Here is a 12,776-nt window from a genome sequence, read left to right on the forward strand (position 1 = left end):
TGGAATCACAAAGAGTCAGACACACCTTAGTGACTAAACAACGGTAATACACAGACTAACAGAAACATATATAAAACCTTTTACCTGTGACAAGTACTTATTACAAGATCACTCATTCAATAAGGATCTATTGGAAGATCAGTGTGCATGTTAATACATATTGTTCACACAGTCATCAAGAGCGTCCCTGTTAAATACGCTTAATGGTTGAAATTTCGTTACCAAAGAGCAGCAAGGCATCCTTCCATGATAAGCATGAGTCTCCCACTATTTCTGTTTCTGCTACATGCATTCTCATGCCTTCTTCTCCCATCTTCCCGTAGTACCCAGCATTATCACTCCTGGTTACAGGACACTTCATTACTACAAGTGTAAGAGACCTGGGGGGACAACTTCTCAACAAAAAGAGATGAGGAAATATAAACATAATGAAATATATTCTACAAAAAATAAGTCATTCTTTTCCAAGATAAATGGGTATAGAGGTTTACTGTGTAATCACCTGGATTAAATTTTGTACATGTGTGGAAACAAGGTGCAGCAGTTCCACTACATTTCCTTATTCTGAGGTGGGATCCACCAGCAGATTAGAAAGTAGTGAAATGATGTAAAGCAAGATTTAGATGCAATTACTGAAAGCTTTTTGAAAATAACTAGGAAGAAGCAGAAATAACTTTTTCATATTTCTTTATCTCCACAATACTCTTTCTACTAATAAATCCTATGGAAAATATTTTTAGAGAAGAAATATAAATATTTACAAGTATGCTCAACACAGTTATTATGATCTGTGGAGAATTTAGAAATGAATATGGATTGTTCAACACTGGAGAAATAGATCATTACAATATAGTGCATCTCTTTAATCAATGTGTAGTTTTAACAGGTGCTTTTAAAAATTGTGAAATATACTAACATTCTGTAAAGTCAAGAAAATTATAGATGCTCTTTTAAATTGTATAATTATTCCAACTAATTTAATTCTAACTAATTGCAATATGATTCTAACTAATTTAAAATCATATCAATACAAAGAGGCCCTGAGATATTTTACTTCTAAGTTGGTGGCATTGTACTTGAGTCTGTCATTCTCGATGTTTTGTATGATGAAAAAGGAATTTCAGTGTCAAGTGAGGATGAGGGATAGTTATATGATTTGTAGGTTATATTTAATTCTCAGAGTCCATGATTATACAATTTCCTGGAAAAAAAAAAAAGGCTCACCTGTGAACGTGTCTGATATAGGTTCCAGCAACAGTTACTTCACCAAGAAAGAAGTAAAATTGTAAACTAGCAAAATACCAACTAGATCAGCTACAATAAGCATATTTTCTAATTTATAAATGGTATCTTTGGATAAGCTTTCAAAGCACTTCTATATATGCTGTTTGGGGGCAAATTCTGTAAAGTTTCTTAGCTGTGGCTAACAGGACCTCAGAGGTATTACATCATCATTAGCAGCTCTGCCAATGATTAAGTATTTCAAGTAAGTTAATACAACAGTGGAGGAAAAGTTCTATAGTACTCATTTTTAATTTTGAACTTTTCCTTGAGTCTACATAAGGTCAAATACTATAAGAGAAAAAAAAAAGAATATTTATGAAATTATGTTTCTGATAACAAATGAGCTTAATATGGAGATTGAATATTCAGTATTGTAAAGTAAAATATTTAGGCAGTCAACTATCTGAATTTTAAATGTTTACTATAATATTTTAAATTGATCTACCATCCATGCCAGTCATAATTTTTAAATACTGCCTTCAGATTTACTTTGAGTGATTGGTTCTAAGCCCTATTATAATATTGACACTTCATATCAGGTAAATTTTACAGTACTTTTCCAAAGTAGTTGTTTCTTGTGCCAATTCTGGATTTAGATCGACATGATAATGATGAAAATAATTTACTCTTCAATTGTATTCAGAGATGGTAAATGTATTTTTTTATTTAAATTTAATTGTACAACATCCATATGGAATAGAAAAATAGGCAATACTATTGACAATTATAACAAGGAAATAGAAGATGTGGGATAAGAAAGCCATTTGCCAAGGGGAAATAAGATGCCAATTCACTAGATCCTGGACCAGGATCCTTACTTTTAAATTAATATTTTACAAGTAAAGTGACATTACATGTCACCAACTGTAAAGCTCAGTATAATTATCTACTGAAAGAAATCAGTACTAACATTTGAAATAATTTTGTAAATAAATGTAATATAATTTGACTCAGGAATATTTCTGCATAGAAGCAGCCTCACTCAACACATTCAAATATGCTTTCATTAATAAAAAAATAAATTGGACATAACTGTCAACTGGATTCACAGAATCTGGTCATTATGAGCAACATGTGTCACACAGGAAAATAATTTAGGAAAACTGAAAACTTGTGACTAAACCTAGTTTGACTACACACACACATATTATTGTGTTGTGATATTTGTGATGGCATATGCCAAAGGCAATCTAAATGAAGATTTGAAAAAAATAAATAAAGAACTAAAAGGGATATGGATTTTTTCTGAAGTGTCGTCATGCAAATGTCTTCAACTTGTCTTTCAACTCTGGAATTAAAGCAATAGTCATATGATAATTAGCATGTACTGACAAAGTCATTATTCTCAACCTCATAAAGATTGATGTGCATTCAAAATGTCCCATTGAGTGGTCATTCAACTTCTTCTTAAATATCTACAGTGTGGTTAAAGAGACAACTTTAGAACCTGTATACCTGTCTAGTCCAGCACCCCAGGGCCTAGTCAAGCATGAAAAAGAAAAAAAGAGTAGAGTTAGCTCTAAAACTGTGAAGCCTGTCCATAAAAATAGTTTTTCAAAGAAGACTTCCTGGAGTTATACCAGGAAAGTCATTTCTAGAATACAAATTCAAGAACAGAGTGGTTAAAAATCCTGGAGAGACAGAAATACAGATTCTTAAACTTGAAGGATAAACCATAAGGAAAGCAGAAGGAATAACACATACATTTTATCATCGTTGATAAGAAACTAGGTAAGGTATGTTAAGATGTTTGATATTTTCAGAGACTAATTTTACAAAACCAGGTACCTAAATTATTCTTTTGGGCAGCTTCCCTCATTTAAATACACAGAAAAACATGTTCTAAAAATAAAACTTTCAAGAGCACAAATCACATTCAGTTCAGTTCAGTCATTCAGTCGTGTCCGACTCTTTCTGACCCCATGAACTGCAGCACGCCAGGCTTCCCTGTCCATCACCAACTCCCAGAGTTTATTCAAACTCATGTCCATTGAGTCAGTGATGTCATCCAACCAACTCATCCTCTGTCGTCCCCTTCTCATCCTGACCTCTATCTTTCCCAGAATCAGGGTATTTTCCAATGAGTCAGCTCTTCTCATCAGGTGGCCAAAGTATTGGAGTTTCAGCTTTAACATCAGTCCTTCCAATGAATATTCAGTACGAATTTCCTTTAGGATGGACTAAGTGGATCTCCTTGCAGTCCAAGAGACTCTCAAGAGTCTTCTCCAACACCACAGTTCAAAAGCATCAATTCTTTGGTGCTCAGCTTTCTTTATAGCCCAACTTTCATATCCATACATGACCACTGGAAAAACCATAGCCTTGACTAGATGGACCTTTGTTGGCAAAGTAATGTCTCTGCTTTTCAATATGCTGTCTAGTTTGGTCATAACTTTCCTTCCAAGGAGTAAGCTCCTTTTAATTTTATAGCTGCAATCACCATCTGCAGTGATTTTGGAGCCCAGAAAAATAAAGTCAGCCACTGTTTCCCCATCTGTTTGCCATGAAGTGATGGGACTGGATGCCATGACTTAGTTTTCTGAATGTTGAGCTTTAAGCCAACTTTTTCACTCTCCTCTTTCACTTTCATTAAGAGGCTCTTTAGTTCTTCTTCACTTTCTGCCAAAAGGGTGCTGTCATCTGCATATCTGAGGTTATCGATATTTCTCCTGGCAATCTTGATTCCAGCTTGTGCTTCCTCCAGCTCAGCATTACTCATGATGTACTCTGCATATAAGTTAAATAAGCAGGGTGACAATATACAGTCTTGACGTACTCCTTTTCCTATTTGGAACCAGTCTGCTGTTCCATGTCCAGTTCTAACTGTTGCTTCCTGACCTGCATACAGGTTTCTCAAGAGGCAGGTCAGGTGGTCTGGTATTCCCATCTCTTTCGGAATTTTCCACAGTTTATTGTGATCCACACAGTCAAAGGCTTTGGTATAGTCAATAAAGCAGAAATAGATGTTTTTCTGGAACTCTCTTGCTTTTTCAATGATCCAACAGATGTTGGCAATCACATTAGTCTACTCCAACAGACTTTCATCCTGCAAGGACATCTCCTAAGTTGTTTACCAGGAATAGAAAAGTTTCTGGAGTTGGACTGTGGTCTCAAAACTCTTCCAGTTATACTTCTTATTGAAGTAGAAACAAATATAACAATTTTTGTGCCAATAATCATATTATCATGGGTAGAATCACAGAATGCTGAAACACACAATGTATCTCAGAAAACTATTTGCAGAAAGAGGAAAAACTTTTTAAAGAAGATGATGGTGTGTGTGTGTGTGTGTGTGTGTGTGTGTGTGTGTATGTGTTAATCACTGAGTCATGCCTGACTCTTTGAGACTTCATGGAGTGTAGCTCACCAGGCTCCTCTGTCCGTGGAAATCTGAAGGCAAGAATACTGTAGTGGGTAGCCATTACCTTCTCCAGGAGATTTTCCCATCCCGGAGATTGAACCCAGGTATCCTGCATTGCAGGTGGATTCTTTCCCATATAAACTCCCAGGGAAGCCCTGGTAAAATAAAATTCCTGTATTCTAATCTTGAAGTAGTGTGTCTATTCTCCATTACATCTTCAGAACCATAATATGCATGCTATATAATTTTGCATTATGAAGTCTAAAGATTTCTTCAATAGAGCATATGCTACTCATGTCAGTTCAGTTCATTTCAGTTGCTCAGTCATGTCTGACTCTTTGAGACCCCATGGACTTCAGCACGCCAGGCCTCCCAGTCCATCGCCAACTCCCAGAGCTTATTCAAACTCACGTCCATTTAGTTGGTGATGCAATCAAAGCATCTCAACCTTTGTTGTCCCCTTCTTTTCTAGCCTTCAACCTTTCCCAGCATCATGGTCTTTCCAAATGCATCAGTTCTTCTCGTCAAGTGGCCAAAGGATTGGAGTTTCAGCTTCAACATCAGTCCTTTCAATGAATATTCAGGACTGATTTCCCTTAGGATGGACTGGTTGGATCTCCTTGCAGTCCAATGGACTCTCAAGAGTCTTCTACAAACACCACCAAGTCAAAAGCATCAATTTTTCAGTACTCAGCTTTCTTTATAGTCCAACTCTCACATCCATACATGACTATAGGAAAAACCATAGCCTGACTGGATAGACCTTTGTTGGCAAAGTAATGTCTCTGCTTTTCAATATGCTGTCTAGGTTGATCAGCTTTTCTTCCAAGGAGCAAGTGTCTTTTAATTTCATGGCTGCAGGCACCATCTGCAGTGATTTTGGAGCCAAAAAAAGTAAAGTCTGTCAATGTTTCCACTGTTTCCCCATCTATTTGCCATGAAGTGATGGGACCAGATGCCATGATCTTAGTTTTCTGAATGTTGAGCTTTAAGCCAACTTTTTCACTCTCCTCCTTCAATTTCATGAATATGGTCTTTAGTTATTCACTGTCTGCCATAACAGTTGTGTCATCTACATATCTGAGCTTATTGATATTTCTCCTGGAAGTCTTGATTCCAGGTTGTGGTTCATCCATCCCAGTGTTTCTCATGATGTTCTCTGTATATAAGTTAAATAAGCAGGGTGACTATATACAGCCTTGATGTACTCCTTCCCTTATTTGGAACTGGTCTGTTTTTCCATGTCCAGTTCTAAGTATTGCTTCCTGACCTGCATATAGATTTCTCAAGAGGAATGTCAGATAGTCTGGTATTCCCATCTCTTTCAGAATTTTCCGGAGTTTGTTGTGGTCCACACAGTCAAAGGCTTTGGCATAGTCAATAAAGCAGATGTTTTTCTGGAACTCCCTTGCTTTTTTGATGATCCAGCAGATGTTGGCAATTTGATCTCTGGTTCCTCTGCCTTTTCTAATTCCAGCTTGAACATCTAGAAGTTCATGGTTCATGTACTGTTGAAGCCTGGCTTGGAGAATTTTGAGCATTACTTTACTCGCGTGTGAGATGAGTGCAATTGTGTAGCAGTTTGAGCATTCTTTGAGCAGCAGTTTGAGCATTGACTTTCTTTGGGTTTAGAATAAAAACTGACCTTTTCAAGTCCTGTGGCCACTCTTGAGTTTTCCAAATTTATGGGCATATTGAGTGCAGCACTTTCAAGGGATCATCTTTTAGGATTTGAAATAGCTCAACTGAATTCCATCAGCTCCACTAGCTTTGTTCATAGCGATGCCTCCCAAGGCCCACTTGACTTCACATTCCAGGATGTTTGGCTCTAGTTTGGTGATGACACCATCATGATTATCTGAGTTATGAAGATCTTTTTTTTTTGTATAGTTCTTCTGTGTATTCTTGCCACCTGTTCTTAATATCTTCTGCTTCTTTTAGGTCCATACCATTTCTGTCCTTTATTGTGACCATCTCTGCTATTCATGTAGTGGGAGGCTGAATCTTTCTATCAAAAGAAGATACTATAAACACATCAATGACATATACACAGACTTGTATTTTAGTAGCCAACCTCATTTTGGAAAAGAGCTAAAATTCATTAAGAATAAGTTTTGTTTACCTGAGTAATACTTTTTTGGGCAATTGAAAAGTAAAGATCCCCATGTTCTTTTTATATATCTCTTATAAGTAATCTCATAAGGCAGTTTTCAAATAAGACTTCCAATTCAAGGAAATAAGTATTAAAACAACTTTCTAATAAGTGAAGTGTTTTCTATATATATTTTACTATGTGTTTTTGAAAAACACTTTCATTTGCTGGCTACAAATAATTGTTAACAAAACAGTGTAACTTTCTATGGCATATAAGCAAAGAGATTTTCATCAATCAAACACCAGCCTTGAAGGGATTCTGTATAATGAAAACATTAGAGGATATGGAATAAGAGTATTCAGGCTCAAAGTTGACACATATTTTATGATCTAGCTATTTTCTGAGCCTCTACTGTTGTCTATAAAGTAAGATCACTAATTTTTTTTAATTTTATTTTATTTTTAAACTTTACATAATTGTATTAGTTTTGCCAAATATCAAAATGAATCCACCACAGGTATACATGTGTTTCCCATCCTGAACCCTCCTCCCTCCTCCCTCCCCATTCCATCCCTCTGGGTCGTCCTAGTGCACCAGCCCCAAGCATCCAGTATTGTGCACTGAACCTGGACTAGCAATTTTATAATTTTTTTTTCATTAGGAAATACTTTTTTAAATATAATACAATTCATTTTCATAATCACTGACAATTTTACCCAACAGGGCAAGAAATAAAATATAATTTAAATATTAGAATATCAAGTGTATGTCAAGAGAGTGTTGACAAGTATCTTCCTTCTATTTTATATTTCACATCATCATATATACCAGTAAGCCATACAGCTTTCTGAGTACCAACTACTTAAATCACAGGCACCTTATACAACTCTATAATGAGAAAGGAAAAATAGCATATCTATTACTATAAAAGAAGAGAGAGTCTGATGAAATACTGTTTTTGATGATGTCTTTTGAAGTGTTTGAAAGACTATCACATTTAAATTTAGGAGAATGCAGATCTAAATACTACCTTTGCCTATGTTGCAGTAGTCCTGTTAGTGTCAGATGAGGGATTTGGGAAAGTCTTCATAGTAATAAAAGATGAAAATATAAAGATCATGAAAATATAAAAATTACCTTTGCCTTCTCCAGGGGATCTTCCCAACCCAGGAATTGAACCCATGTCTCCCTCATTGCAGCAGGATTCTTTACCAACTGAGCTATCAATATCAGTAAAATATAAAAAAAATGAACATATAAAGATCATGATAGAAATAAAATCTTCATATTGGCTCACCTCTTATCTGAAGTTGTATTCCTGTTTAATAATATTTTAATGACATTTTTGCCCTCTATATTCCTTACTGTATAGATGACAGTATTACTGCTATAATTTTACCCATGGGAAGAGTAGTTACTGGTTGCAGATACATAAATATAGAAGTAACAGAAAACAAGACAACAATTCTTATGTGGAAGCCACAGGTAGACAGGGCTTTGTCCTCCCCATGAGTCCTTGACATGCACAGGAAAATCACACAGAACATCAATGACATTACAAAAGCATTGACAAGGAGTGCCAACATCAGCAGCAACCAAGAAACCATCAAGGAAAGTGTCACTGCAGACATATTATACTGGGGGAAAATGTCACACATGAAATGGCCCACGATGTTGGGGCCACAGAATGGGACCCAGAAAATGACTAGGTTTTGCACAATCAATTGTTGAAAACCCATTGCCCAACATACCTCCACCAGGAGGAAGCATATATGATGGTTCATGATGGTGACATAATGCAGAGAGACTTAAGACATACACACTGCAGGTGGCCACCTATTATTCATAGACTAGAACCACAAAAGGACAATCTCTGAAGCTCCCAAGAAATGTTCAATGAAGAGCTGTGCAGTGAAGCCCCTGAAGGATATAGCTTTTGAATCAGAAAGCAAATCAACTATCATTTTCAGTATTATGAAAGAGGGATAGCAGGCATCTATCAAGGACAGGAAGGTCAGGAAGAAATTCAACAGAGAGTTCAAAGTCTAGCTGCAGATTATAGTTACCACAATAAGCAGGTTGCACACAACAGTGACAATGTAGGTGAAAAATAACATAAAAGTAGAATTCTCTGTATCTGAGGATTCTGGGTAAGTCGCATTAGAATGACTTCAGTCTCACTCATCTTGTTTTATTGCATTTCAGTGCTGTTGATGAATTCAGAAGTGGATAACTGATCTATAAAGACAAAACTTTTAATAGCAAAGAGATGAGAAATTTATATTTTGGGTTTTCAGGTAAGTCCAATACATTTTAATAATAAATAGTACTTTTTTCCTTGGTGTGTAAGCACGCTGCCTTTTCTATTTTATAGGAAGAGTAAACTTTCAAAGCCATTTAATTCAGCTTACTACAAGGATGCTTAGGTTCTTCTTCCACACCTTCTGACAAGTGGTCCCTGGTTCTTTGTTGGAGGATACCCAGGCCTATGTACTCACCATGTAATAAACCTGAGAGCTTCTCAAGCAAGAAAAAAATGTTAAAAACACGTCCTTAAAACTTAAAATGAATTGTACAACTGGATGTGATCTGCATACTGTTTATACACAGTCTAATTTACTCCTTTCTTCCTTGTAAAAGTACTTAAATAAGTCTGAGATTATAGGCCTGTATTTGCCATCACCTCATCAATTATCACTTAAGTCAGAGTCGGACTCACACTGTTGTTCAATAAAATTAGCTAAATAAATTAAGTTGGAAGACTCTCCCAGTGTTTTCCTTTTTTGAGCCAACTCCAAAAATAGTGCTTACTCTCTTTCTTAAAAAGACAAAACAAACAAACAAATAAAAACAATTAAATAAACTGTTGGAAAAATGGATAGATATATTCCTTTCTTCCACTAGAACTTCTCACTTTCTCTACCCTGAGCAGCTCTTTTCCTTGGTCTGCTTCAACCATCTCCCTTACCTCCTAGCCAAGATGTAGCACTAGCTGAGTATTAGTAGGCAGGTGAGAAGAAAATAAGAAATGTCATGGGGTTTACTGTCCTTGTTCCTGTTATGGGTTGTCAGTGGCTGGGTGCCTTTAGCTGAGGCTGCTCCTTTTGGATGGACCGTCTGGGTTCCTGAGATCTCTCTCTCTCTCTCTCCTAGATCTCACAGACTTTATTGTTTTAATGGTTTCCTACTGTAGCTGGGTCCTCAATGGTACTATATTATCCCTCATTAGTTTCCCCCAATTCTATCCATAAATTAATAGGTTATCATGTTAAACTATTTTAATTTCCCATTTTAAATATCTTTTTTTTCTTGTCAGTTTTCCAATGGATGTAGGAAGTTTGTTTGCAAATGGTGACTGTAGTCATGAAATTAAAAGATGCTTGCTCCTTGGAAGAAAATCTTTCACAAACTGAGGCAGCATATTAAAAAGCTGTGACATTACTTTGCCAACAAAGGTCTGTATAGTTAAAACTACGGTTTTTCCATTAGTCATGCATGGATATGAGAGTTGGACCATAAATAAGGCTGAGCACCAAAGAATTGATGCTTTTGAACAGTGGTGTTGGATAAAACTCTTGAGGATCACTTGGACTGCAAACAGATCAAACCAGTCAATCCTAAAGGAAATTGATCCTTAATATTCATTGGAAGGACTGATGCTGAAGCTGAAGCTCCAATACTTTGGCCATCTGATGTGAAGAGCTGACTCATTTGAAAAGACCCTGATGCTGGGAAAGATTGAAGGCAGGAGGAGAAGGGGACAATAGAGGAGCAGATGGTTGGATGGCATCACCAACTTGACGGATGTGAATTTGAGCAGGCTCTAGGAGATGGTCAAGAACAGGGAAAGCTGGAATTCTGCAGTTCTTGGGGGTCTCAAAGAGTTGGACACAGCTGAGTGACTGAACAACAACAAGCTGGAATTTCATCACCTCCACTAGATTTGTTGGCAAGAATCGGGATCCTGAAATCAGTTCCTGAATTTATCTAAAGGTCTGTTCCACCAGTTCCCCTGGAGCACTGGGTGCCTCACTGAATTCCCCTTAATCCCCCTTAGGGTGTGTTGAAGGTCAGCAGCTATAGCAGCATAGGATTCAATGTCCACAGAGGCAGGCAGATGGCAAATGCTCTTTTTGTTGTTCAGTCGCTGGCAAGTACACTTGGTGAATTCAGTTGCAGTGCCAATTTATAGTTGACAGTGCTGTATAATCCCTTATTGGTTTCCCTCAACATCATCTGTATCTTGATAAACTATCATTTTAAACCCTTTTGATATCTGTATGGCAAAACCAATACAATATTGTAAAGTTAAAAAATTAAAATAAATAAATAAATTAAAAAATATGCTATGTCTTTTGTGTTTTCCAATGGAAGAAGGAAGTTTGTGTTTTGTTTCTTTGCAAAAATAAATAAAATATGTGAGAAAATATATCCCCTTTAACAAATTTATTTTATTTTTAAAGCATCTGTACATCTTTTGATAAATAACTGCTAAATAAACTTAACTTTGGTCAGGAAAACTTATTCTGAAACACTGATGCATAACATAAAGATTATTGGGTGTCTTCATGGAAATCTATGTGTTACCTCTAGTGCTGTCATGGAGTTATATGATTCTATGGAATTCATACCTTGTACTGCCTTTACCTAATTTATAAATCACTAAGTTATAGAAGAATGATAAACATTCAAATAATTCTATTCATAAAACTGCAAATTTGGGGGTGATATTTGTTTGATTTTTCTTACCACTCAAGTTAAAAACAGTTTTGCATTTATTTTAAATTCATGACACTTCCCTAAATGAACAATGTAAGAGAGGATTTTCCTTTTGACTGATTGTATGACTCTAGGCAAACCTGATAAACTTAAAAAGATAATATGATATCCCATTTGGGAAAAAGGTAAGACTTGGTTATTTTTCTGCACATGCATCTTGTTCAATCAATTTTTTTAAAAAAATTAACATCCTAAAGATGATTAATATTACACACTGAAATATTCTTCATCAATCACCTTGTACTAAGAAATAGAAACAAAATAATACGTATAAAGTATCTTTCAGATTCAAAAGTAAGTCATATAAATCAAATATTAATATGTGCTGTCTTTGTGTGAAGAGGACTAAACTGAGATGTATATAATACTTCTTACTCTATTTTTTTTTCTGAAATCTGTAATACACCTCATTAATTCTGAAAAAGATCACATTATGTAAGAGAAAATTATGAGGAAAAAACTTACACTAAATAAATAAATCGCAGTATTAACTATGACTTAACTCATCGTGTCAGTCACATTATGTAAGAGAAAAGTATGAGGAAAAAACTTACACTAAATAAATAAATCGCAGTATTAACTATGACTTAACTCATCGTGTCAGGGGAGTGTATAATTTCATTAGTTCTGCCTCACCGCGGCAAAGATTGGAAACTGCGGACCAGTGTTACAGCTTGGTTACAGCTCAGAGTTTTATTCAGCAACTAAAGGAGAGTACACCCTGGAGGTATGAGGGCAGGCGATCCCAAAGGAAAGGACTCGATCTGTCTTGGCTTCCTCTTTTTATATGTTTTGTCTTCTGCCCCCTGAGCTTGCCCTATGCGAATTGCGCTAGCCAAGAAGGGAGTGGGTTTGCTTCAGCTGAAGTTTTCACTCCAGTCGTGCAGATTTTCTTTTGATCCATTTTTGTGGGCTTCTCCCTTTCTTTGTCTTTTAGCCACTGCCATTTTGGACTCCTTTTTCTTATTCTAACTACCTAACAATCATATAGAACATAAATCTATAGTTTTAATAAAGTCATTTTACACCCAAAGCTATACATATTTTCCAAGGAAATTGTGTAAATCTTAAAAACCTATTTCAAGCAAAATATAAACTTTGAAATAGGAAGTCATTAAAATGTTAAAATTACATTTTGATCACGGGAAATATTCAGATAATAAATCTTTTCATCATCACTAAGTTAATTATCCTGGGGAGATATTTACTGCAGTTAAATAACCACAAAAGGCTTTCCTGGGAAGAGCAATTCTTCAC

The 12,776-nt window shown here is 35.9% G+C and overlaps 1 pseudogene; it reads right to left on the reverse strand.

Annotated features, from left to right (window-relative positions):
* Nucleotides 1-190: 190 nt before the first annotated feature.
* LOC102398423 lies at nucleotides 191-9,699 on the reverse strand (annotated as a pseudogene).
* Nucleotides 9,700-12,776: the final 3,077 nt, after the last annotated feature.

Source organism: Bubalus bubalis, chromosome 16 (assembly GCF_019923935.1).
Source record: "Bubalus bubalis isolate 160015118507 breed Murrah chromosome 16, NDDB_SH_1, whole genome shotgun sequence".
Classification (NCBI taxonomy): Eukaryota; Metazoa; Chordata; class Mammalia; order Artiodactyla; family Bovidae; genus Bubalus; species Bubalus bubalis.